Below are 26291 nucleotides of genomic sequence, written 5' to 3'. Positions count from 1 at the left end.
CTGTCTAAGCGCCACCTCACCAGAGGTCAGCAGCGGCTATGTTATGAGGTGATTAAGACGGGGATCCAGCACCTGTGGCCGGTATATCCCGTCCTCACTAGATGGCGTCGTCCATTTGGAGTGTGTTTCGGGAGCGGACTCACAGATGGCGTTTTTTCACTGCTCCGTGTTCCGTTGCTGGACTCGGGTCTGTAACAGATAGTCAATATGGGTTGACGGACATAGTACCTATAATAACTATGGATGGACGAGCAAAGAACCTATAGTCACTATGGATGGACATATATAGTGAATATGGTACCAATGGATGAATGCGCAGTGTATCTATAGTCTCTATAGATGTACAAGAATAGTGCTTATAGTTACAATAGATGGACGTACATAGTACCTATAGTCACTATGGATAGACGAGCATAGTACCTATAGTCACTATAGATGGACGAGCATAGTACCTATAGTCATTATGGATGGGCGAGCATAGTACCTATAGTCACGATAGATGGACGAGCATAGTACCTATAGTCATTATGGATGGACGAGCATAGTACCTATATTCACTATGCATTAACATTGTGTGGGAAAACTCGACTCATATAATTCATTTAAATTGATGCTAGATTTCGATAGCGGCGAAGGACCACCACTTTTTAAAGGAAAAGTGGAAACTGGGTAGAGCATGTGGTTTACTATTAAATCCATGAACTAGTGTCCTATGGATATTATTGATAATTATTATCTTGAATATTAAAGGGACTGTAATTTATCAATCAAATGTTCTCACCCAAAATGGGGGGTTATATGTCAAAAGACTATTGTATTCCTGACATCATTTCAGTGTGGTTCGTTCACTGAAGTAAATCAAATAAGTAATTGCAAGTTGGGCAATAATAATTAGAATCGAATTGACCTCAAGATACTTCGATAGACAAGTATTACTACCAGGGGTTAGTAACATGGGTCTCAATGGGAGATCATTAAAATGTCTACGTAAATAGTATCTACATTAATTTATACAGCTTAGCTGTGAATTGCGAGAGATGTGAAGTTAACTGCCACACTCCTGACGACATATTGCGTCTGACAAAATTGTTGCCTGAAGGTGGGACAGCCTAGTACCTCGCTTGATGCGGACCCGGTGTGGGATATCTGGGGCTTGACTCAATTTATTTAATTATTAAATTAATGAAATCAATTACGAAGGACCACCCACTTTTAAGAAAAGAGGGAAACTAATAAAAGGTGATCATTAGAAACACAAGGAAGAACCAGTGTCTATGGATAAATATTAGGAAGCATAATCACTTAAATAATTAATGGGCTGTATGGTTAATTACCTAAAGTCAGAGCCTCAAACACCTACATTGGGGGGGTATTGCTAGAACTTCATATACGTCTAGGAACTAGTGTGGTTCATGCACCAGTTCATTGTTTGATAAATAATATTGTGACCAAATATTAAAGAATCAATAGGCAATTACCAATAGAAATTATAAAGATTATTAGCATTAGAAAGCAATCATCCAAATAAACACATTTTATCTCCAGTGTACATGAAGAGTATTCAATTTGATAGTATCATGAACAAGTAGCAAAAATTGAAGTAATTAAATGTGTACAAAAAGTCTTAGCTTTAAGACGATTTCTATGACATCATTCACGCCTCGTACTCGTGATCTCAGGAATTCCTCGTAGAAGCCCTTAGAGGTGAATAACACGAATGTAGGTAACAGCTCGTTGACTCCTCACATACGAGCTGTAATTTAAGGGATATTACGTAGCATTGAACTAGGCTACTTAAATCTCAATATTCATGAAATATAAAATAAAAATTAGTGCGGTACTAACGTTGGATTTTTTGTAGTCGTTCGATATAACGACAGGCTGCCCACGACATATACAATCTCTAATGATGCATCAAAAATGAACTATATACTTATCGAAAGGTGCAAATTATGTTGAAGCCTGCCGGTATTGCGTCTCAGTCTCAAACTTCCACAATGTCGTACACGTGGTTGAGACCTTGGCCTGAATATCGACGCGTTATTAGTTGACCGAGCACTGCAGATCACGTAGAAGAATAATTATTCGTTCTGGGTTGAGTATCAGTGTAATTCTTGCTGATAATCCCAACGTCACGTGTCTCAGACCCTGACGCCACGACTTTTGTTGCTCAATTCCGCAACACGAGTTCACCACTCCCCTTTCCAGTGGATGGAGCAGTCCTAGGTTTAAATTTATTAGACTTATTTAAAGTCGGTTTGGGTTTGACTGAGGTGTCAATATTAGGTGGTTTAGACTCAGGTTTAATCTCATCATGGGTCTTCAACCTGTTAACCGTTATTCTCAGTCCCTCGAATATTTGTTCGAGAGTGAGAAACTCGGTTTTATAGTGTGAGCAGATTTCTGCTAAGATATTTCGAGGTAATTTCCTCTGCAGAAGTAACTTGATTGACCATTCTGAGGCTGGTATATCAACTTTAGTACCTAAGGCTTTTACTAGAGACTCTACTTCTAGCCTGAAGCTTTGAAGTGAGTCTGGTCTGTTACTTGGTGCATTCAGATCTAGCAACTGGTATTAAAAGGTTAGCTATACTCAACTCCTTGTTGCAATAGTTCAACTGTAGCAGTTTTATAGCTTCCTCATAATTACTCTCAGTGAGAGCTAGGTTATTTATGACTTTTTTAGCCTCTCCTTTGAGAAGACTAATCAGGTATGAGAATTTAGAAATCTTGTCAAGAGAAGATTATCTATGTATATGAACTTCAAATGAAGTCCAAAAGTTGTCCCAATTTTCTTTATCAAGCCCTGCAAATGTAGGTAAGTCTATAGTAGGTAAACGAACCTCAGGTAATTGGTTACTGGATTGAGACATAGTATTATTTGTATTAGATTTAGATTGTGTTACTAAATTGGATAGTACGTCAAGTTAATCTTGAGTCTCATCTTCATACTGGGAAATATCTGCTATAATTCGATCCATTTCATCAGGATCAGTTTCTATGGTATTCAGTAGGTCGAGATAAGACTGGCTTGTAGATCTAACTTGATCATATTTCAGATCAGCCACTCTCACTGATGTTTCTAATCGATGGGAATCAATGGGAGTTGCTTTAGACAAGGCCTCAGACTTGTTAATTAGTCTAGTTAAATGACCTTTGAGGCCAATATAGGTTCTCCTTAATTGTTCAGGAGTAGCCATGATGGTTTTAAGTCCAAACTTCATGGGACTTGAATAAGTATTAATAATGAAGCTTGGGTACTTGCTCGTTGGTTGACAAGTAATATTAAGTATAGCCGAATTTAATGTGGCTAAATTACACTCTACCTCACTCGAGGTTAAATGTACCTACCTAACAATAAGTAGCTAAGGATTTTGAGCAGTGCTTGAACTTCACCATTAACTTTCTTCCGGCTAGCTCATCTTTATCACCATTAGATGTAATAGTGATCATTCAGCAGCACTCAAAATATATACACAGAAAATAATGAGTACAAGAAGAAATAATATGGATATACTCTAATTAGAGTTATCTTAAGGTTTAATCCCACCCTTGCTAGGGTCAGCACAAAATGAATAATATATGTACTACTAACTAGCTCAAGCCTAGTCGTGAGAATTTCTACCTAAGAAACTACAAATTTATTTAGTCTGTGTTTGTGCCAAATTCAGCACAATCACAGCCTAAATTCCTACCTAATAAAGGTTGGCAAAGATTATTGTGGTGCAGTAATGTGAATATATAGTTGTGCTGTATTTTTGTTTTTTTTGGATTTTATAGTTTATATAAATGTGCCACTTGCACACACAAGTGAAAAACAATTATGTACAGTTAATTTTGGCTTGCTAGCCACAGCCGTTTGTGATAATTGATTGTGTTGATCAATTTGTCAACTACATGTGACCTAGACTCACCTGACAGGTGTACACCATCTCTTGCCAGGTTTTGCCTGTATGGTCTGGCTGTAAATTGGATATAAGTGGCATCCAATCGTACTCGTTTTTTCAGCCTGAAGTTTATGTATTTGGCAGCTCTCTGGTAATATTCTGGTGTTACTCCCCAACGATTATCATTATTCAGTTGGCGAGGTTCCACTAATGTGAATACTACCGAATTGCTGATGAGTTTAAATGAAGAAATTATGGTTTTAAGGTGATTAATCACCTCAGCTGGATGACGAGTAGGATGGATGTCATTACCACCTAAATAAATAATGGTTAGATGGTGAGGCCACTCTAACGCAGGTGTTAGTGTGGAATTGTTGTAGAAGTTATGAGCTGTTGCTCTTGGTGACCTAAAGATTCTCACCTCAGTATGAGGTATAGGTCTAAGTGTTGTGGGTAACTGACTGTGTCCCACGAGTGCTACCTTATACATGAGGTATAAGTAGCAAAGTATTGGTGTGAATTAGGCTAACCTATGTGTTACGCTGCCGGTAGTCACAATTAATTAATGTGGTTAGTCTAGACTACTTCACACGATGATTAGTTATTACTAATTAGTATATTTATATTTATATTTATCCGGTTCGATAAGGACCAAAATGTGGGATATCTGGGGCTTGACTCAATTTATTTAATAATTAAATGAATTGAGTCAAGCCCCAGATATCCCACACCCGGTTGCTGCAAGGCAAGTAGACTAGAGAATCTTTCTACTTGACTATTAATAATACTTCCTAATTAAAGGAAATATTCCTACTGAATATAGCAATCAGTGTAGAATTTATCTACAGGTATTAATGCAATATTGATTCCTATATAAATTAAGAATATTGTTAAAGAGACGTACTGGGGTTTTGTTTTAATTGATTGGCCTAACGACAACTAGTCTAAATGTTAAATGTGTACACAGTATAACAAATAGAAAAAAATTATAGTTGCCGAGCCGCGTGTCCGTTTATGGCGAGAAACACGCAATCCTTCGTCTTCAGCTGCTGTGTGAAGGACATTGACTTCGGATTTGTTATCACTCTGATTCCAGGACACGGCTATTGATTGTAAATTTAACGTTGAAACGCTCTTGTGATTGTAAGAACGAATAATTAAACTAAGCAAATGCTTTACTATTGCGTTGTCTCTCTCGCACGCTGCTAATATGGCGTCACTCGTCGGGGTCGGGCAGCAAGCACGTCGCTCTCCTTCCTCCCAGGCTGTGCTACGCATGCGCAGCCCGCTCAAAGTATTCTCGAGCTTAAAGTACTTTATTTTTACTTGCAATTAATTCGGAAGGAAAGGACTGGTGACAAGTGCTTACGTCACTAAGTAATGCATTAACGTGCAATATATTTTGCACAATTGAGGTCAGCTTATTACGACTGCGTGAAGAAATATCATATAAATTGCTTTACTTTGCAATATTTTCTACTATATTTGTTAATACACCTAAATGAACGAATTAAGTATGTAATAATATGTTACGTAAATAATCAACTTAATATATGATTATCCTTAGTAATGGAACGTAATTAACTAAACTTTTTTTTAGATGCAACTAAATGTTGAGAGATTAATGTTTTAGCCTGTAGCTTCCTCCCGGCGTCATTGAGACTGTGGGAAGAATTTGGCAAATATTGCGTCGCAATAGAAACATTAATTGAATTAGTTCTACATAATAGTAGAGTTAGTAAATACTATGGTTAATACAATAATGATGTATGGTAATACAAGAAATGGTGTATTAGTGTTGGAAGATTTCCAACACATAGTACCTATATTCACTATGCATGAACAAGCATAGTACCAATAGTCACTATGGAAGGACGTACATAATATATATAATCACTATGTATGGACGAGCATAGTATCTATAGTCACTATGGATGGACGAGCAAAATATCTATAGTCACTATGGATGGACGAGCAAAGAACCTATAGTCACTATGGATGGACATATATAGTAAATATTGTCGCAATGGATGAACGCGAAGTGTACCTATAGTCACTATAGATGTACGAGCAAAGTGCCTATAGTCACTCTAGATGAACGAGCATAATACCTATATTCTCTATTGATGCACGTATATAGTAACTATAGTCACTATAGACGGGCATAGTCCCTATATTCACTATGGATGGACAAGCATAGTACCTATAGCCACAATGGATGGACAAGCATAGTACCTACAGTCACAATGGATGGATGAGCATAGTACCTATAGGCACTAAGGATGGACGAGCATAGTACCTATAGTCACTATGGATGGACGAGCATAGTACCTAAAAACATTAAGAATTGACGAGCAGAGTATCTATAGCCACAATGGATGGACAAGCATAGTACCTACAGTCACAATGGATGGATGAGCATAGTACCTATAGTCACTATGGCTGGACGAACATAGTACCTATATGCAGGCGATGAGTCACAATAACGTGGCTGAAGTATGATGACCAGACCACACACTAGAAATTGAAGAGACGACGACGTTTCGGTCCGTCCTGGACCATTCTCAAGTCGATTGTGGACGAGCATAGCACAATCGACTTGAGAATGGTCCAGGACGGACCGAAACGTCGTCGTCTCTTCAATTTCTAGTGTGTGGTCTGGTCATCATAGTACCTATAGTCACAATGGAAGGACGAGCATTGTAATAATTGTCACTCTTGATGGACGTGCATATTACCTATGCTCAAAATGAATGAATATACTCAGTACCTATAGTCACTATAGATGGAGGAGCATAGTACCAATATTCACTATGAATGGATGAGCATAGAAACTATAGTTACTCTGGATGGACGAAAATAGTACGTATAGTCATTATGGATGGACGAGCACAGTTCTTATAGTCAATATGGATGAACAAGCATAGTACCTATATGCACTATGCATGAACAAGCATAGTACCTATATGCACTATGCATGAACAAGCATAGTACCTATAGTCACTATGGATGGACGTACATAGTATCTATAGTCACTATGGATGGACGAGCAAAGTATCTATGGTCTCTATGGATGGACGAGCAAAGTACCTATAGTCCCTATATATGGACTTATATAGAACCAATATTCACTATGGATAGACGAGAATACTACCTATTGTCACTATGGATGGCCATATATAATAATGATAAGGATTGTGATGTTGTGTACCTTGACTTTAGCAAAGCTTTTGATACAGTGCCACATGAAAGACTAATTAAAAAAAATAGAAGCTCATGGTATTGGGGGTGCTATATTAACTTGGATTAGGGCATGGCTATTCCAAAGGAAACAGAGAGTTAGTATTAATGGGGTTAAGTCAGAGTGGGATAATGTTGTTAGTGGAGTACCTCAGGGCTCTGTCCTGGGACCTCTGTTGTTTATAATATATATAAATGATTTAGATTCAGGTTTGAGTAGCAACATTTGCAAATTTGCCGATGATACGAAAATCGGTAGGGAAATTAATTCGGAGGAAGACTCACTATCACTTCAAGTTGATCTAGATAGGGCTTTGAAATGGTCAAATGATTGGTAAATGCAGTTTAATGCTGATAAATGTAAAGTTCTGAGGCTAGGTAATGATGATAGAGTTACAAGATACGAGCTAGATGGTGTTGAGATTGTGAAGTCGGATTGCGAAAGGGATCTGGGAGTTATGATTAGTAAGAATTTAAAACAAAAGGATCAATGCATGAATGTTCGTAATAAGGCGAATAGGACACTGGGATTTATTAATCGAAGCGTTAGTAACAAGACACCTGGTGTGGTTCTTAAGCTATATCTTGCTCTGGTTAGGACCCATTTAGATTAGGCAGTTCAGTTTTGGTCGCCATATTATAGAATGGATATAAATTCACTTGAACGTGTCCAGCGTAGGATGACTAAGTTAATTCCCCAAATTAGAAATCTTTCATATGAAGAAAGATTAACAAAGCTTAAGTTGCATTCACTTGAAAGGCGAAGAGTTGGGGGTGACATGATAGAGGTTTACAAGTGGGTGAATGGACATAACAAAGGGGATATTAATAGGGTATTAAAAGTATCAACACAAGACAGAACACGAAACAATAGGTATAAATTGGATAAGTTTAGATTTAGGAAAGACTTGGGTAAATACTGGTTCAGTAACAGGGTTGTTGATTTGTGGAACCAATTGCCGCGTAACATTGTGGAGGTGGGGTCCCTCAATTGTTTCAAGCGCAGGTTGGACATGTATATGAGTGGGATTAGGGGGTTATAAATAGGACCTGCCTCGTATGGGCCAAAAGGCTTTCTGCAGTTGCCTTTGTTCTTATGTTCTTAGTCAATATTGATGGACATACAAAGTAACTATATTCACTATGGATTGACGAGCATAGTACCTATAATCACTATGGGTTGATGACCTTAGTACCTATAATCACTATGGATGGATGGACATAGTACCTAGTCACTATGGATGGACGTATATAGTATCTATAGTTACTATGGATGGAAGTATATAGTACCTATAGTCAATATGGATGGACGTATATAGTATCTATAGTTACTATGGATGGACAGATACAGTACTTATAGTCAGTATTGATGGACGAGCATAGTACCAATAATCACTTTGGATGGATGAACATAGTACCAATAGTCACTATGGATGGACAGATACGGTACTTATAGTCAGTATTGATGGACGAGCATAGTACCTATAGTCACTATAAATGGACTTACATAGTTCCTATAATCACTAAAGATGGGCAATCAATGTTCCAAAAGTCACTATGGATGGACGAGCAAAGTACCTATAGCCACTATGGATGGATGAGCATAGCACCTATTGTCACTATGGATGGACATGCATAGTTCCCATAGTCACTATGGATGGACAAGCATAGTACCTATAGTCACTATAGGTGGACATGCATAGTACCTATAGTCACTATGGATGGACGAGCATAGTACCTATATTCGCTATTCATGAACAAGCATAGTACCTAGAGTCACTATGGAAGGACGTACATAATATATATACTCAATATTAATGAACGTACATGGTATCGCTAGTCACTACGGATGGACAAGCAAAGTACCTATAGTCACTATGGATGGTTGTATATAGTTCCAATATTCATTATGGATGGACGAGTATGCCTAGCAAACATTTTCACGTTTAAAAAACATGTTAAAAACGATATTTCATTGTTTTCGGCTCGTTTGTAATTACTTTTAAAAAACGTATTATGAGAATTTTTAAAAAGACCTTAGAATGTGAGTTGGAAACGTTTCAAGAAACCTTTTAATAATCTTTTAATTACTTACTTTAAAACTTTTCGAATAAACGTTTTTAATACCTTGTTCCTAATTTATATTGTAATATAAATTAGGCTATAATCGTATTTTCTAAATTCAGATCTGTAATAGAAAGGGACAGACATCCTATATATGTCAATCTATATAAATAAAAATGGAAATGTTTATTTGTTCAAAATCGCTAATCCCCGAAAGTTTTTCACCGATTGCTTTGAAATTTTCAAACAATGTTCCATTCGCATCCGAGCAGGTTTTTATATACATACTATATAGATGTCACTTCTGTGATGAGAAAAAACATGCTTTTTCTGATAAACTGTGTTTTCATGTGAGGGAAATCTTTGAAACCTCTTTATTGATTGCTTTGACATTTTGATATAATGGTGCATTCGAATAGGTGAATGTTTTTATATACCTACTATATAAAAGCTTCACCTGTAACAAGAAAAAAACAGTTTTTTTTAAACAGTGCCATATGTAGGTAGTAAGAGCAACACGCTGCAATCTCCAAAAGTTTTCAAAGCTCTCCAAAAGTTTTCACAGATTGCTTTGAAATTTTTACACAACATTCCATTCGAATATGTGTGTGGTTTTATATACCTACTATTTAAATGCCACACCTGTGAGAGGTAAAAAATTTTTTTTTTTAACAGCGCCATCTGTTGCACATAAGAGGAACACGCACTAAATAGAATATGCTACGATTTCATTTCAATGTTTCCGATTGCATTGATAAATTGAATTTTCATAGATTTTGATTTTTTTTCATTTTGATATAAATATTTTGTGTGACATTGCATTGGAATTGAGCTGTGTTGTTTACCATACTGCTCATTTCGTGAGTATAGTTTATTTGATTCTATTTTAATTTCTTTTCATTTCGTTTTTTAAACTGATCTTCATATTTTTCAGTGCAATTGGTGGTGAAATTGAGTTGTGTTGGTTGATCTGCGTTTGAATTAAAATATTTCTTTAGTATTTTTTGTTTTTGTTTTGAAACAAGAAAATGGACAAAACGTTTATTTCACAGCTGCAAATGTACAACAAACAACCATGAATCCACCGGCTGCAACGTTATCTGCTTTCTTCACCTTATGTCAAAATGAGGCATTTGCAAAAACACTGCTGTATTCTGAAGTTCCTACGTATTACACATGGAATGCCAATAGGAAATCATTTGAACGACGCAAACGAGGAGAGCGAGTCGACGGACGACCTGGCATATTTAAATAAACTACGATAGGCAGACTGTACACTGTGCTTCCCAATCAAGATGAATGCTTCTCTCTTCGCATGCTGTTCGTAAATGTGTCCGGTCCAACGTCTTTCCAGCAATTGAGATTTGTCAACGGCGTAACAGATGCTACTTCCTGTAGTGTATGTCAAGGTCTGAATTTATTGGAAAATTTCTGACACTGGGATGTATGTCTTAATATGCGTTCAACACGTCACATCCAAATCAAATTCGTGTATTGTTTGTAATCATATTGACCGCCGGCTCTCCTTCATCTCCAACAGAGTCATGGGAGAAATATAAATCGCACATCGCGGAAGATATTGTCCGTCGAATACGCAAGGAAAATTCAAATATGAACATGGATTTCACACCAAAAATCTACAATGAAGCGTTGATAATGATTGAAGATTTGTGCTTAGAAATCGCGAACAAAGTTCTCAATCAGTTGGAAATGCCATCACCGAATCGATCTGCTGAGGCTTCTTCAATGTAGAATTGGGTCGTGAACAAAATTACATCGCAGGTGATCTGTTGTCGTATGTGCAATCAAATATTCCTAATCTAATGCTTGAGCGAAAAGGCATTTACAATCAAATAATTCAAACTGTCAATAACGGGCTTGGAGAAATCTTCTTTGATGCGCCAGGAGGAACTGGTAAAACCTTCTTAATTAGATTGATTCTTGCAGCATTTCGATCCTAAAATGGCATAACCTTAGCTCTTGCATCGTCCACAATTGTTGCAACATTGCTACCATGTGGAAGAACTGCTACTTCAGCTTTGAAATTGCCATTGAACATGCAATTCATTGAAACTCCCACGTGCAACATTTCCAAAGCATTCTTCATAGGAAAAGTATTGCAGAAATGCAAACTTATTGTTTGGGATGAATGCACAATGGCCCACATAAAATCGCGCGAGGTTCTTGATCGATAATTGCAAGATTGGCCTGTAAACATCAGGCCATTTGGGAACGCAGCAATATTGCTTGCAGGAGTTTTCAGGCAAACATTACCTGTAATTCCTCGATCGACACCAGTGGACAAAATAAATGCTTGCCTGAAATACTCTGCTACATAAGGACATTTAAATTAACTACAATTATGCGTTTCCAGCTGCAAAACGATCCACCAGCTGAGATATTCTCACATCAATTGCTGGAAATTGGGAACGGAAACACGCCGGTTGTACTGACCTCAGGACGAATTTCGTTGCCTCATAACTTCTACAATTTAGTGACGTCAAAAGAAAAATGTGTTGAAAAAGTATTTCCCAATATCCAAACCAATTATAAGAATCACGTTATAGCATATAGCAAAGCTGTATTCAGTTTCAGTTGTGTGTTTGTAAACTAAAGTCTTTGAAAATGTAATAAGTTTTACGAAACGCGCTCAAGTGTCGCGTCAGACTATAAATAAAAATGAATTTTGGAGAATTGATTTTTGAATTACCACCAGTAGTGAAAAGAAATGTACGAAAGATTGAGAAAATTCGTGTTAGAATTATTAATCTTACTTTTTTGGTCATATTTAATGATATATGTCTACAGGAAAGACTGCTACCAAAATATATATATATATATATATATATATATATATATATATATATATATATATATATATATATATATATATATATATATATATATATATATACATATATATATATATATGTTACAGCCCTCTCGGGTCGCAACTGGGTTCGTACTCTGATGTCGTTAGAGGAAGGGTATCCGGCCCCAAGCCAGTTGTGGCTTTCAAGGGATGAGATCCGTGACGCAAGAAACTTAACCCTTAAACTGCGCATGGCGTATATATACGCCCTGAGTAACATGTCCCATGGTGCGCATGGCGTATATATACGCCATAGGGTGCCAGGCCTGATTCAAATGGCCCGCGGCTACACGGGGTTCACAGTAGCTTCTTCAGGGCTCTTGTAAACAGATGCCATTTTAAAAAAAAATCGTGGGCAATATTCTCAGGTGTGAGAGGCACAGTACTGTTGGAGCAACCAAGGCCGGCGCATGCAGCATGAGCGAACAGCATTGATGTTCAGCTTGTGACCACAGCATCGCCGAAAAATGTCAAAATAAATATATAATTGTTATTATTTAGCGATGACAATATTACAGATGACCAATGACTGTTATATAAATAACCAGGGTTGTGATAATAGCAGGATTGTTGTAATAATTAGCACTGTGTGAGGAGTGATGCTGAGAGACGGAGGGAGACAGCATCGTTTACTGACTGTGTGGCCACCTGTTATTGTTTGCGTTCACCATACCAGGTCAGTGGTTCTCTATGGTGAACACAAATGTAGATACTTATATATAATGTGTGTATTAGTGTAATAACAGCAAAAGGATTATGCTGGGAGGAGCCATATGGGTGACGGAGGTGACGTCGTCTGCACGATTTCTCTAGCTGTTTAGAGGGTGGCCACTATGCTCTTTGGGCGCTCTACAAGCTTAGGTGTACAGTTACGGTGCATAAAACATGTAGATATTTATATATAATAAGTGTATATAGGGTAATAACACTGCAAAAGGTATTGTTGGGGGAGAAAGTTTAGTGCGTGTGACCTTGAAAGAGTGAGGGAGCCGCCAGCCGCCATCTGTGTATAGCGACGACTCTTAGTGCCTGAACTAACTATATCAGCTTAGCTGTACAGTTGTGGTGAACAAAATATACACATACTTATATATAACGTCTGTATATAGTGTAGTAACACCACAACTGGTATTGTTGGGGGAGAAAGTTTAGTGCGTGTGTTGAGGGAGTGGCAGCGAGTGGCTGGCTGGTGTGTGGCGGTAACTCCTCGTTGCTTTTCGACTCTCAATACCAACTTAGTGGTTCGTTATGGTGACCAAAACATGCCAATACTTAATATAACCTGTGTATAGAGTGTAATAGCAGCAAAACTATTTGTTTATTGTTTTATAAACATAATAATTGAATCACTAATATGCACATCATACTTTTGAGTATAGCGATTATTAACCACTTTTATTATATAAATATATTACAATACACACTATTGAATAATATTACTGCAAAAAAACTAAGAAAAAATCAATCGGAGACATTGAAACAATTAGGTAATAATATCTTTGTGGCAACTCCCATCTGTCAACGCGGGTGACGCTGACCAGGTCTGACGACCGCTCTGTCAATGCCCACTTTTTGCCAGACTTCCTCGGTCAATTGCGCCCAAAATATGTCACCTACGATTTTTTTTTTCCGTGCTCAGGGGACACAAATTAACATGTTTAGAAGACGAAAAAATTTGTTTGAATTTTTTTTTTCTTGCGCACAGGGGTGTAAATGTCCATATGACCCCTGAGCAGTGTAAGGGTTAAAGGGGAAGGGAAATAAAGTCAAGAACTTAATACTATAATTATTACCATCACCAATAAATAATTTATAAAAGATTACACAGGGGGAGGGGTATTAACACTGCACAGGGGACTTATTTACACTGTAGTCTTCTTCTGAAGACTCTGGATGTTCTTGGTGCCAAGTTCTCGGTGCTCTTGTGGTCTCTCGACAAATCCTTCAACAAGCTGAGTCTACCCCGGACACAGGCCAGCCAAAACACAGTTCCACTGGGGGCACCGCCGTGGAGGCCGTCAACCACAAGTCCAGCAGAACAGCTGGCAGGTTCCGGATCAGCAACGCTGTTCAGGCTACTCCACGAGCGATACTAGGGTAGCGCCCTAGTCAGGAGCCTCGTGTGATACCACAGATCACTCTCCTGTCCTCAATACCCCAGTGGTCAATCGTCTCCAGCAGTCGGTCCCGGGTACGACAATCCTTCTACTGCCACTTCACTGGCAGGGTAACACCACAGTGTTCCTCCGGGAGGCGACTCACAGCTGCTGCAGCAAAGCACAAGGTACGGGGACGGCTGCCTTGGGTAGACTGACTCAACTTCCCTTACAGCAGTCCCAGGTCGACTCTGTAAACAGACACGTCATCAATATCAGGGACACACTAAAGCACCTCACTTACAGGCTCAGACACAAACGCCCGACATATCCACTCCATAGATGGCGTTGTAGTCTGAGCACCACCTCACCAGAGGTCAGCAGCGGCTGTGTTGTGACCCGAACAGGACTGGAAACTGGCCCTTGTGGCCAGTACTCTTCGTCCTCACCAGGTGTCGTCGTCCATTGGGTGGGGGTTTCGGGAGCTGACCCACAGATGGCGTGGTCGTCACTGCTCCAGGCCCGGACGCTGGATTCGGGTTCGTAACACCTCCCCACCAAAAAGAATTTGGTTTGGGTTTCTAGAAAGAGAATTACAAACCAAATTAGTACGGTGACACAACTCCAAATGGACTCACTTATACCGTAAACTGGAACGGCGAGGCTGTCTCGTCCACAGAACTGTCCTACTGGGCAATTCCGGCACAACGGGAACTTGCAGATAGAAGGCAATGACCTGCCTGACGTAATCTTCCACGTCTCCACTGCGATGTCAAGCAGGGGCATCATCTCGCCTCTCTCGAGTAAGGATCGGTATAGACACGATGAGGGGCGACTCGACACTTCCCTGTGTCGGGGCACCGATGATGGCTGGTCACAGACGGCATTTCTAGTGCCGGTCCGGTAGTCCTTCTGGGAGACAGGAACCTGGAATACAGAGGTCTGATAATTCAGAGTGACAGCGACAGCGGGTAAAACAGTACTTACAGCATACTCTACTAGGTCCACACCTAGTTCCAACGGGGCTGTTCGTACATCGAAGATGGCATTCGCTCTGCCACCGTCAGGTCGACCAACGTTCCGCATAACGCTGCATCCAGGCTCAGCAATCACGCGGGGGGTGTCAACCTGTCGGAAACAGTCACTCATATTATCACATGTCGTACCTCCTGTATCAACCATCACCTTCCAGGTCCCTTCTTCGACTGCAACACTCACAGTGCATGTCTCTAATCCCTGGGATCTCTTCACGATGTTCAAGGGAGCCATCATCCTTCGGGTCGTCCACTGGTCCTTACTGAGAGCACACAGGAGAATAAAACAAAATACTGCTAAGAGACATGCGGCCAACTGAGGGATAAGCTTCCTGAGCTTGTAATGTCCATAGCCGGCTACATCCACTAGCCTGGTTTGGACCAAAGAGGGCACTAGACCTTTCGAACACACCTCACATACCTCTGACGTCTAGGGAATCTCTGGCCGGTTCAATGAACGCTGTACAATGCCATACCGCAAGTACACATCCGCCTTCGCTCCAGACTCGTTGGTATCCGTGGGTGCCTGCACACAAGGCCTCTCTTCTAGCTCAGGTACTTCTACTATCGTAACCGCATGTTCCTTGTCGAGAGAAGAATCAGGAGACTCTGCTAGAACACTGTCGATCTGCGGGTGAGAGGACAAATTAAACATGTTTAAATCCGGGTCTGTTTTTACCTGGACATTACCACTGCCTGTTGTCACCTCTGACTTTGCTGTTTCGGCTGACTCGTCCACAATCTTGGGATGATTGGTGCTCCAATCCGATACCAAGTCATTGGCTAGTACCACGTCAATCCCAGCTATAGGGAGGGTATCGACTACTGCCAACGCACATGTGCCGCTGAAGTAAGGCGAGTCGAGATGTACTGGCACTAAGGGGGCGATGTACTGCGTCCTAGGAAACCCAACCAGGACAACCTCTGGTCTCCCATCCACACTTACTCGCTCGGGTAACGAGTTCTTCACGATCAGGGACTGGGCTGCTCCACTATCTCTGAGAACTACAACCGATCTACCAGTATGATCACTCGATACATACCCGCCTGAAGTGTGAGGGGAAAACAATCTGGGTTCTTCCTGCGTCGCCGTCGACTGGCTTCCTGCTGGTGGTGTAACATAGCTCATCATCATCACCTCCCTACGTGCGCCGCCACCTCTTCTGCCTCGGCACATAGCAGCTACATGCCCTTTCTGCCCACAGGTCCAACACACCACATTCCTCCTCGGACTCCGATGTTTCGGAGTGCTAGGACTCGTCCTTCGAGGGCTACTTGGGGGCGTCTTCTTAGCGCTTCGTGGGACGGGGGTCTCCTCTTCGTCCTGAGGTTTATCAAACCGACGTTGGTAATGCCTTGAGACGTACTTAGCAGAAGGCCTATGCGTCAGGATATACTCTTCAGCCATGGTGGCTGCCGCACTCAAGGTCTCTATCTGCTGTTCCTCTAAGTACGTCTTCAGGTCTCCAGACAAACAATCCTTGAAGTCCTCTAGCAGTATGAGCTGCTTGAGGTCTTCTTTGGTCTCCAACTTCCGAGAGGCACACCATTCCTGAAAAAGTCGCTCCTTGATGGTGGCGAATTCGGTGAAAGTGTGCTCTGAGGTCTTCTTCAGGTTCCTGAACTTCTGCCTGTACGCCTCAGGTACCAATTGGTACGCCATGAGCACAACCTTCTTCACCTTGTCATAATCGCCGGAGTCGTCAAGGGATAACGTGGAGTAGGCGATTTGGGCCTTCCCAGTCAAGACTGACTGTATCATGATGGCCCAATTCTCCCTTGGCCACTCCAAAGAGGCAGCGACTTTCTCGAGGCTGCGAAGAACTTTGAAACTTCCTTTTTGTTGAATTTGGGGACCATTTTGATGTTCCTTACCGGATCGAAACTGCTCGTTTCCGTTGTTGGCCTCCAACCGCCGCCTAATCGTAATACTTCTAGTTCATGTTGTCTCTGTCTTTCTTTTTCTTCTCTCTCTCGCTGTTTCTCTTCCCTTTCTCGCTCTTCTCTCTCTCGTCTCTCTTCTCTTTCTCGCTCTTCTCTTTCTCTTTCTCGTTTCTCTTCTCTTTCTCGTTCTTCTCTTTCTCGTTTCTCTTCTCTTTCTCTTTCTGCCTTCCTTTCTTCTAATTCTAAACGCCTCATCTCTAATTCTTTATCTTGTCTCTCTCTTTCCATTTCTAATTTCTTCCATTCTATCTCCCGATTTATCTCTAAGGCACGCATTTTGACTGTAAGAAAGCTAATATTCAGCTCACCTGCATCACTGTCAATGTCACTGCCTTTATCTTCCTTTTCAGTGGAAGCTACTTCCTCACTTTCTTTTGTACTTGGTACCTCACCTTTCTGTTTTTCCTCGGCCTTCAAATGCCGGTGAACCTTTGACAAGATCTCCACACGGGAATCACTGGCACGGATCTTGATCTCCAGGTAGGCGCTCAACAGTACGAGTTCCTGTTTGTTCAGATATTTTATTCTGGCAAGACAGTCCTCTCTGTTCAAAAAAGCCTGAACATCGTCCAGATCATCGATGGTAGCTTTTTCTGCCATTGTCACAGATGGAACACTTAGCACTTAACACACCGCTTTCACGTTAGCACTTAACGCACCGAGCACTGTTCTACGTCAATATTGCACTTTATCGCACCTGGCGCCTCACTTGCCAATATTGCACGTAATTACTTCGGGCACCGCACTACACAATATTGCACTGAATCACAGCGAACACTTCGCTCTACAATATTGCACTGAATCACGCCGAGCACCGCACTACACAATATTGCGCTTAATCGCTTAATCACAGCGAGCACCGCACTGCACAATATCGCACTTAGTCACTCTGAGCACCGCACGGGACGTATAACGTCCCAATCGTCACACACAGGGGGAATTATATATAGGGATTACGCCACTTCACCACCCCTGTCAAACATACTTAACAAGGGGACGGATCCCGCTGGGGATGCCAATTATGTTACGGCCCTCTCGGGTCGCAACTGGGTTCGTACTCTGATGTCGTTAGAGGAAGGGTATCCGGCCCCAAGCCAGTAGTGGCTTTCAAGGGATGAGATCCGTGACGCAAGTAACTTAAAGGGGAAGGGAAATAAAGTCAAGAACTTAATACTATAATTATTACCATCACCAATAAATAATTTATAAAAGATTACACAGGGGGAGGGGTATTAACATTGCACAGGGGACTTATTTACACTGTAGTCTTCTTCTGAAGACTCTGGATGTTCTTGGTGCCAAGTTCTCGGTGCTCTCGTGGTCTCTTGACGAATCCTTCAACAAGCTGAGTCTACCCCGGACACAGGCCAGCCAAAACACAGTTCCACTGGGGGCACCGCCGTGGAGGCCGTCAACCACAAGTCCAGCAGAACAGCTGGCAGGTTCCGGATCAGCAACGCTGTTCAGGCTACTCCACCTTGGGGAGCATAACTAGTGCTCACCCCAGAGCAAGACTAGAGTAAAGTAAGTGAGGAAAACCCCAATGTTGTCGTTTTACCTCACCTACTCTTACTCTAGTCTTACTCTGGGGTGAGCAATAGTTATGCTCAAGGTCACTCACCATAGCCCTGCGGGTCTTCACTCGATCCTCACAGCGCCACTGCACGCCAGGAGAGTCTCCCAGTCAATCTTAACGGCCTCTTATTAAGAAAGAGTGAGAACACGACTCATTCACTTGACTGTCGTGTGCCCTCCCCAACAATTGGGCTCTACGGTTAACCACAAGGTCGCCAACTGGTGTTTTAGGTGGCCAGTAACACCTCAGTGGACTGGTGGAGTCAATGGAAGCCTTGGCAAGGTCACACTCAATAGATCAGGAATCCAGGCAGGTACTTACTGTTATCACTCTATGCTTTCAGTATAATATAGCCACAAGATCAATGGAGGAGATGATAAAAACACAATGGTAATTTTGTATTTTACTTAAAATGTATGAAAGATGTCACAAGGCCAAACAATAATAAATAAACCAACTGATCCTGACGCGGCCGGTAGTTCCCACGGTTAGTATGCGATCACTAAGTGGCAACACCTGCCCTCTTTGTCAAATGTCAAGAACAGCTGATCGCCTGGCCCCCGCGCGCGAAAGCTTTGCTTGTTTCCTAGATTCACGCGCGCTGTTTCTATAAGTTCTTCAATATTACTATAAACTGGCGCACTCGATATTGGCACAATAGCACATATCACTTAGTTACACTATACTCAGGCTCAAACAGTCGTTTCTACAATCAATGCCATAATGATTCACTGTAATGGGTTTCACTGCCCTTCATTCAATAACATATTATAAAGTATTAACACTGGAGTTTTCAGTACTTTCTCTCGTGGGCGATAACGCAATAATTCACTGTACTCACAAATGATTATTCACTGAATGAACATAGACATATATATGGTATATAAATCAAACATCAATACATGGTAAATAAATAGTTTCTGGGCACTTAGCCTAACTTCCAAATACTAGCATAATATTACATATAATTTATCACTGTATGTTCACCTCAACATCTGTAGAAAGATATACAATACACAGTAAATTTATCACTTGTTCCTGGTGCCTGTACACACCAATAATAAACATGAATATTACAAGTACTCTTGATAGTACTGTCTCGCACACTGGTGCTTCACCGTGCCGTGGGTGAGACTTGCTCACGACATATAAAATCCTCAGGCTAGATAATATAGCCGAATAATATAGCTAACTAAAGGGGAATGGGGAGGGAACTAGAAACACCTACTTCAACCTATCCTCCGATGAGAGTCGAGATGTAGCTCCTGGTCCTCGTATCGGGAACGCCCCCACACACACGTCGTCGTGTCCTACCAGAGCCTCTCGTTGTCCCACCGTTTAGCGCGTCGTCTCCGTGAATCTTCACTGCAGGTCCGTCCTTCTTCTTGACTTCTTGAAGGGTTGGAGTCGGTCTCCTGGCCGTCGTCTTCTCCCATCAACGGCTGCCGCCTACGTCTCAGCTACAGTCGTCCGGATTCCCCAAATAGTCCTCTCCTTCCTCAGCTACCCAGTGGCTCTGTCAGCCACTACGCTGTCATGAACTGGTGAACTGCCACAGACGTCACAGACGTCACATACCCCTTCCCTTAAAATAAGAGTCATGTCTGGTTAGTGTATGCGGGATAGGGCGTCCGCTACTACGTCGTCCTTCCCCTTTATGTGCTCGATCTTGATCTTTGTCAGTCTCTCTGTGGTGAGACGGGCCCCGTCCGCCCTGGACCACTTTTCTTCCTCCTCCGGGAGTTCTCGGTCCCCCTGTACACACAGAACCATCTTCCGCTGGGGTTCTCGGGTACTCGTTCCGTCCTGCCTGGCGGCTCTTCCTTCCACATTGAAGAAAGGTTTTAGGTGGCCTACGTGACACACCTGTTTCTTTCGGGGTTTGTCCGGCTTCCCAATCTCGTACGACACTGGACCCAACCGTCGCGGCACTTGGTTTGGTCCCTTGAACCACGACTTGGTCACCTTACCTTTACCTGGCAGCACAACCATTACTTGGGATCCAACCTGAAAATCCCTCTGCGCAGCTCTCCTGTCGTACCACTCCGACATCTTACGTTGCGCCTCCTTCAGGTGTTTCCCAGCCAGTTCCTTTGCTCTAGTGAGACGTTCTTTGAACTTCTGGACATATTTATTCACCGTTCCCACGGTCGCTCCTGGTGTCCATCGTTCCTTCATCATAGATAGCATGGCATATATAATATAGATAAATGGAAAGTAAGCCTTCTCAGGACCCACACGTCCTCCTTCGGCCTTACTAACCAATTCGGGGAACTCCTCCTGCTGCAACTCTCCGAGACGAGTGCAGTCTACCCCAGGAGAACTGGTGAGGGTCACCTGCAACTCACCATTCGGGCTACCTTCGCCCTCCGCTCGTTCTCCGGGTCCTACGCAGAGGTGATCTGTTCCCAGGCTGTCTGTCGTCACCTCAGCCCCATCAGATCCACAACCTCCTGGTTCTTCGCGTTGCCTCGGTGTCACAGTACAAACTGGGATCGCCACTGGTGTGATTCCCTTCTCGTCCCCACAGGCGTTCAACTCCCCGCCTGTCTCCTTGTATTGTTCTAGGCATTCTTCGCCTTTCATGAGATGCGGGAGGACGTATCCTCCACATGCGTCATTCCCCAAGATGACCTGTGCCTCCATCTTGGGCATTGATGTACAGACTCCCACCACAAGGGTCTGGCAGCCATAATCGGAATCCAAAGTTACCTGGTGTAGGGGCACACTCACCGGGCCTCTCACAGTGGTCACACTTGCCACCCCCACACTGGTACTCTTGTAACCCTCGGGGAACAGGGTTTCACTTACCAGGGTAAAATCAGCCCTGGTGTCTCTTAGCATCTTCACGGGGATGGGGTCTGCGACCCCCATCCTTACGGTTCCTTTACACATGAATGGGTGAACTTTCTTCTCCCCATTCAGCACGGGTTCATCCCGCACTCCCTCGGCCCTCTGGTCCTCGAACATCACTAAAGCAACGTGTCCCCGCTGCTTAAAGCGTCTGCACTCCCGCGCGACGTGTCCGATTTTCCCGCAGTTGTAGCAGCGGACCCTAGGCGGATACCATTCGCCACCGCTCGCCTTAGCACTGCTTTCAGAGGCCGTCGCTCCCTGTGTCCTTCTCGCCTCATTGGTCGTTTCCTTCGTTGCGGTAACAGTTCCCGAGCTTTCAGCTTGGTTCTCCTCTATCAGCTCTACAGCACCTTTTGATCCTCGGGTGTTCCAACTTGAGAGGTGGGACTTGGGAGAACTCGCTCCTGTCCTCCATCCATCCGTCCTTCTATAACTCCTATCGTTTCCGACGTATATGGGTGGTCGGTGCTGTCCCTCTCGGCGTGGGCGTAGGGCTTCTTCTAACATGTCGGCTCGGTCGGCTGCGGCCCTCAGGTTCTTTATGTCCGCCTCCTTTACCCTCATCCTGATCTCAGGAGGGAGCACGGACATAAACTTTTCCATGACCATTAGTTCCTTGATTTCTTCGGCCGACCCCGCTTCTTCAGAGTCCATCCACTTAAGGAACTTTCTTTCCATGTCCCTCGCCGTCTCCGCATACGATTTTCCTGGCGACCGGGTACATTCTCTAAACCTCTTTCTGTAACACTCTGGCGTGAGCTTAAAGGAACGGAGCACAGCTCGTTTTACCACATCGTAGTTGGTGCATTCTTGGAAGTCGAGCATAGTGAAGGCTTCGCGCGCTTCACCTGTGAGCCTCCCTTGGACCAACTCCGCCCACTCCGCCCTCGGCCACCTCTTCATAGCAGCAACTCTCTCAAAGTGATCGAAGAAACTTTCGGCTTCACTAGGCACAAAGACCGGCAGGTCTCGTTCCCTCACTCGTCGGTCTTCCTGTGGCGGCGGAGCAGGTGCAACCATTCCTAGTTCAGCTCGCTTCAGCTCTACCTCCTTGTTGGCTTCTATTTCCAGTTGTCTCAGCCCTCGCTCTTCGCTGCGCTGCTGTGCTTCTCGCTCCTCACGCTTCATCTGGGCTTCTCACTCCTCACGCTTCATCTGGGCTTCTCGCTCCTCATGCTTCAACTGTGCTTCTCGCTCTTGCTCTTCTTTGCGCTGTTGTGCTTCTGCTTCTCGCTCTTCTTTGCGCTGCTGTGCTTCTCGCTCTTCTTTGCGCTGCTGTGCTTCTCGCTCTTCCTTGCGCTGCTGTGCTTCTTCTCTCCTCAGCTGCGCTTCTAGCTGCAGTTTCATTATTTCCAGCTTCACGCTGTGCCTGCTGCCGCTGGATCCCCTGCTGCTTCCACCAACACTCAGGTGTTCACCCACGCTGGCAGGTGTTTGGGGCCGTTCTTCCCCCAAAGCTTCCTCTCGAGCCCCGAGTTGAGCCATTATCTCTAGTCTTCTTTCACCAACTCTGGCAGATTTCAGCTTTATTCCAAAATGATCCGCTATAGCCTGTAACTGTGCCTTGGTGCACTCTTCCAGCACCTGTTCATCTCTAGAGTCAATAAACCTTGCTACTTTATCATCCTCCATCTTGTGCTATGAGTGATAACCTGCGCCTGATCTCTAACACCACCGCCAAGTATCACCACTGCAACCTTTACTTCGATCGTATCCTGGCAAGGTCGCCAATGTTGGGGTTTTCCTCACTTACTTTACTCTAGTCTTGCTCTGGGGTGAGCACTAGTTATGCTCAAGGTCACTCACCGTAGCCCTGCGGGTCTTCACTCGATCCTCACGGCGCCACTGCACGCCAGGAGAGTCTCCCAGTCAATCTTAACGGCCTCTGATTAAGAAAGAGTGAGAACACGACTCGTTCACTTGACTGTCGTGTGCCCTCCCCAACAATCGGGCTCTACGGTTAACCACAAGGTCGCCAACTGGTGTTTTAGGTGGCCAGTAACACCATCAGTGGACTGGTGGAATTAGTGGTAGCCTTGGCAAGGTCACACTCAAGAGATCAGGAATCCAGGCAGGTACTTACTGTTATCACTCTATGCTTTCAGTATAATATAGCCACAAGATCAATGGAGGAGATGATAAAAACACAATGGTAATTTTGTATTTTACTTAAAATGTATGAAAGATGTCATAAGGCCAAACAATAACAAATAAACCAACTGGTCCTGACGCGGCCGGTAGTTCCCACGGTTAGTACGCGACCACTAAGTGGCAACACCTTCCCTCCTTGTCAAATGTCAAGAACAGCTGATCGCCTGGCCTCCACGCGCGAAAGATTATTGCTTGTTTCTAGATTCACGCACGCTGTTCCTTTAAGTTCTCCAATATTACTATAAACTCGCTCACTCGATACTGGCACAATAGCACATATCACTTTGTTACACTATACTCAGGCTCAAACAGTCGTTTCTACAATCAATGCTATAATGATTCACTGTAATGGATTTCACTGCCCTTCATTCAATGACATATTATAAAGTATTAACACTGGAGTTTTCAGTACTTTCTCTCGTGGGCGATAACGTAATAATTCACTGTACTCACAAATGATTATTCACTGAATGAACATAGACATATATATATGGTATATAAATCAATCATCAATACATGGAAAAAAAATAGTTTCTGGGCACGTAGCCTAACTTCCAAATACTGGCATAATATTATATATGTGGCAGTCTCCGTGGTGTAGTGGTAAGACACTCGCCTGGCGTTCCGCGAGCGCTATGTCATGGGTTCGTATCCTGGCCGGGGAGGATTTAATGGGCGCAATTCCTTAACTGTAGCCTCTGTTTAACGCAACAGTAAAATGTGTACTTGGATGAAAAAACGATTCTTCGCGGCAGGGGATCGTATTCCAGGGACCGTAGGATTAAGGACTAGCCCGAAATGCTACGCGTACTAGTGGCTGTACAAGAATGTAACAACTCTTGTATATATCTCAAAAAAACAAAACAAAAAAAAACAACAAAAAAAAAAATATAATTTATCACTATATGTTCACCTCAACATCTGTAGAAAGATATACAATACACAGTAAATTTATCACTTGTTCCTGGTGCCTGTACACACCAATAATAAACATGAATATTACGAGTACTCTTGATAGTACTACACGGCAAACTGGTGCCTTACTGTAACACGGGTGAGACTTGCTCACGACATATAAAATCCTCAGGCTAGAATATATAGCCGAATAACATAGCTAACTAAAGGGAAATGGGGAGGGAACTAGAAACACCTACTTCAACCTATCCTCCGATGAGAGCCGAGATGTAGCTCCTGGTCCTCGTGTCGGGAACGCCCCCACATGACACGTCGTCGTGTCCTACCAGAGCCTCTCGTCGTCCCACCGTTTAGCGCGTCGTCTCCGTGCCTCTTCACTGCAGGTCCGTCCTCCTTCTTGACTTCTTGAAGGGTTGGAGTCGGTCTCCTGGCCGTCGTCTTCTCCCAGCACGGCTGTCGCCTACGCCTCAGCTACAGTCGTCCGGATTCCCAAATAGTCCTCTCCTTCCTCAGCTACCCAGTGGCTCTGTCAGCCACTACGCCGTCACGAACTGGTGAACTGCCACAGACGTCACATACGTCACTGCACGGCTTCACTGCTTCTTGCACAGTACCTGACTGGAGCACTTGTTGCTCAAATAACCGTCAATTCCCTCTCTGGTTCAACACATGAACTAGGGAAGACCTCTCAGAGTACTAGCAGACTTCGGGTGACGCGTAAATCCACGGGAGCAGGAAACAACTGTCAAACTGACAGGACCAATCGTCGCACGTCCGACCTCTGTGACGTGTCGTGTCTGACTGATGGCGCCAGCTCGGCGCGCTGGCCGGACCCCCTTCCTTCGTGACGTCACTTTCGCCATGGGAGGTTTTCATTGGCTCCCGGTGCCACATTGCTGTCGGCGACCAATCCGGTGCCACTGACGTCACACGGTTTTGGCGGGAAATCAGGGAGGCAAGCGCCATCTTGGCTCCCAAAAGGGCCTATACCACAGGCCAAAATATTACTATTTCACAAATTTCTCGGCTCTCCAAGAACACTTCACTCTCTCCCATATATCAAATTGTAGCCTGCAACGTAGAGAACGCTTGGGAAAAGTAGACGTGACTCTTACTGCAGGCGTGGGAGAATTATAAGGGGGGGAACTCCGTCACAATATATATATATATATATATATATATATATATATATATATATATATATATATATATATATATTGTTCTGTCTTGTGTTGATGAAATTAATACCCTATTAATGCCACCTCACCCCATCCACCTCACTCAAATGTAGATATAAACAAAATCGGAGATGCGTAAGTTCTATTCAGTTGTGTATTTGTAAAGTAAAATCTTTGAAAATGTAATAAGTTTTACAAAACGCGCTCAAGTGTCGCGTCAGACTAGAAATAAAAATGAATTTTGGAGAATTGATTTTTGAATTACCTCCAACAGTGAAAAGAAATGTACGAAAGATTGAGAAAATTCGTGTTAGAATTATTAATCTTACTTTTTCGGTCATATTTAATAATATATGTCTACAGGAAAGACTGCTACCAAAATATACTAATATATATATATACATATATATATATATATATATATATATATATATATATATATATATATATATATATATATATATATATATACCGTTTT

General features: G+C 42.8%; 1 protein-coding gene across 1 annotated transcript in view; it reads left to right on the top strand.

The window, feature by feature from the left end:
• LOC138351679 (putative golgin subfamily A member 6-like protein 3) overlaps positions 1-26291 on the top strand; it is a 104046-nt gene that overhangs the window by 12228 nt on the left and 65527 nt on the right. The gene's annotated exons all lie outside the window — the stretch shown is intronic.

The sequence above is a fragment of the Procambarus clarkii genome, chromosome 50, assembly GCF_040958095.1.
Source record: "Procambarus clarkii isolate CNS0578487 chromosome 50, FALCON_Pclarkii_2.0, whole genome shotgun sequence".
NCBI classification, from domain to species: Eukaryota; Metazoa; Arthropoda; class Malacostraca; order Decapoda; family Cambaridae; genus Procambarus; species Procambarus clarkii.
Note: the sequence above shows the minus strand (reverse complement) of the source record. Positions and strands in the feature narration are given on the sequence as shown.